Here is a 3011-nt window from a genome sequence, read left to right as displayed (position 1 = left end):
TCTGTTACAATGTTCTAACACTGTACCAGTTTTCTATATACATATTTTTGTGTGTCAGCCATAATATTTTTTACATTTTCTGCTTTTGAGGATTTGTGACTTAAATCATTGTAAACCATTACATTCATTCAAACTGTCTTGTGTATATATTTTAAAAGGCCAAAAAGGCAGCCAAAAAAGAAAAAAAAAATACAGTTTATATGTTGTGCATACATTCCGTTATACAGTACACTCAGAAGTTAATACAATATTTTAAGTAAACTGAGCAAACTGCACATGTCAGATACATCATTGATCCCAAAAGGTAAACTGCAGAAACACCTTGCCATGTTAATTATGACCAATTGTGAAACATATCTTTACAGAGTGGCTTGTTTTAAACAGGGAGACAGTTTAGCTGTGAACTTCTCCCTTATTTCATACACAACAGAGTGAGCTTCATGAAAGGAGTCCGAGAGCGCTGACTGGACTCAACTCCTCCAGCTCAGCAGTTTGGGTCTAATATATCATATAGCCTGTTAAGGAAGAGAAGGAAACTACACAGCTCGAAATTCAGTATGAACACATAGACTAATGGTACACAACTTATAAAATATCATGTTTTAATTAAGTTGCTATTTTTTAATTAATTTGTTTACTGTATGTGTACGTTAAAAGTACCATTCCGGCAGATGCAAATTTAATTTACGTTTACAGTCTTATGTACACTTCCACAACTCTTACCCTGCGTATGCAAATCTTTTTGACGTCATTCTACCTTCATAGAAGCGGATCAGAAGCGCATCAGAAGCGCAGCGGTAGGATTCGCGAGACCACGTGATTTGCCTGTCAGATGTTGTTTGGTTGCGCATTGTCCTTGTAAAAAGGATTTGTGATGTCATATAACACCATGTGTTTTTGTATTGGATGAAGGATGAACCGCTCGTCGTCCATTTCTGGCCTCCTGCCAACGATATATGACCGTGAAATACTATCGGGAGTCTGCACAGGGTGTTTATTTTGAAATTGACATGATTTTTTGACTTTTATTTTGTATTTGCTGTGCGGTTTGGACGCGGCGTCCGTCAAAAATAGACTAGGCGCCTATCTTTAGCGAAGCGGCGCGGAGATCGAGCCGCTTCTGGGACGCTTTTGAAACGTGCCATGGCGCGTCTGGTGTAAACACAAGCATTGACTAGAATGACCGCGATCAGTTCCGGTAGCCGCGTCAGAGCCGTAACGCGCCGCAGACGTGTGCAGTGTAAATAAGGGGTCAATCGGGTTACCTGAAGTTGCGCGCAGCATAGTAAATACGGTGGAGAATTGTAGATCGACAGCATTTTGTTAATTTTTATATTCCTGACCGTCAAACGAAGCTCATTAGTCGATCGTTAACCAGTAAGATTAGAATGTCTTTTTTGTTGTTGTTTTGTACAGGGCTTTAGCTTTATATGCGCGAATAGTAGCATAAACAAGACACCGTGAGGATTCAGTCGTCACATCATGCACCTGCAGCGCTTCTGTGAAAGGAGAAGAACTGAAATTAAGTCTATAAAAGGAATAAAATCAATAGGATCACACAAAATATATAATAGGCTATAATATAATTAAAAGATTAACAAAAGAAAAAAAAAACACTGTGCAACAAGTGTAGGCTACGCTCGTTTTTGTGACACTCTTAATGCATTTAATTTATTTTCTTTATATCTTTATTTTATTTAATCCATCTGATCGCACAGGCGCCTCACGCACACACATAAAAGTAACACTGTTTATTTTAAAAGGTACGCTGACTTTGCATTTGCTAATCCTTATAGGGAAACCCCTTCCTCCAAATACTACTGAAGCCTTATTGAATCACGCCAGTGAAACTGGCCAATGGCGTTCAAGCGCGCGAAATATGAGGGGCTCCCACTCTATATAAAGCAGCACTTGTACGTCATCTATTCAGAATCTTTTTCTTCAGCCAACCTTCTACTAGAAGCAAGAAGTCTATCATCAAGAGTACTCACCGTGATCTACACGCTGCAGCGGACACGCTTTCTCTCCCCTGCTGTTTTCCGGTGAGCTACGGACAAGGATGACCTCTCGCGATTGCCTCTCCTGCCCAGAGCCAATCGAACTCTCCGATGGCCACGAATCGTGCGTCTTTTGCCTGGGTCGCGCCCATGCAGAGGCGGCGCTTGGGGTGTCGGACTGCCCCCACTGCGGAGATATGAGCCTTCGGACTCTCAGACTCCGTGTTGCCATCGTCCAAGGCGATGAACTCGCCCAAATAGCGTGCACAATCCGGGATCCTCCCTCCTGTCATCTGTGGACGGCGCTGACCGAGTGGGGTACGTCAAACTTCCCCCCGTGGAGGAAGCCGTTGCTGCCCACCTATCTCCTGCAGCCGCGGAGAACTGGAGAGCGAGAAACAACGCGTCTCTCCCCTCTAAACCTTGCCGCGCCACTGCAAACTTTGCCGGCAAGGCTTTCTCCGCGGCAGGACAGGCAGCTTCAGCACTGCACGTCATGGCGATACTCCAGGTGTATCAGGCCAAACTTCTCAAGTCTCTGGACGAGGGTGGCCCGGACCCTGAAGTCTTCAAAGAGCTCCGACGCACCACGGATCTGGCCCTCAGAGTGACGAAAGTTACAGCTCGTGCGATCGGCCACCCCAGCGCGTGTTGAACACTATCGCTGAGGCTAGGGCTCTTTCCATGAGGCGTCTTTACGCACATGAATGGAGAGTTTTCACAAATTGGTGCGTATCACGGGGCGAAGACCCAAATTGCTTTGGCTTATAGCTCTAAGGGCGTGGAATGTCCTATAGGGGTTCGTGCCCACTCCACCCGCGGGCTTGCATCCTCATGGGCATGGGCAAATGGCATATCTATTCAGGACATTTGCAGGGCGGCAGGCTGGTCGTCACCCAACACTTTCGCGAGGTTTTATAACCTAGATGTGTCGTCGCTTGCCTCACATGTGCTCTCAGTGCGGGCGGCACACCCACCTTCTCAGCCTCAGTTATGAGCTGAGCTGCATGCCTT

The sequence above is a fragment of the Sinocyclocheilus anshuiensis genome, unplaced genomic scaffold (assembly GCF_001515605.1).
Source record: "Sinocyclocheilus anshuiensis isolate Anshui unplaced genomic scaffold, SAMN03320099.WGS_v1.1 scaffold373, whole genome shotgun sequence".
Taxonomy (NCBI): Eukaryota; Metazoa; Chordata; class Actinopteri; order Cypriniformes; family Cyprinidae; genus Sinocyclocheilus; species Sinocyclocheilus anshuiensis.
This window is presented reverse-complemented; position numbering follows the sequence as displayed.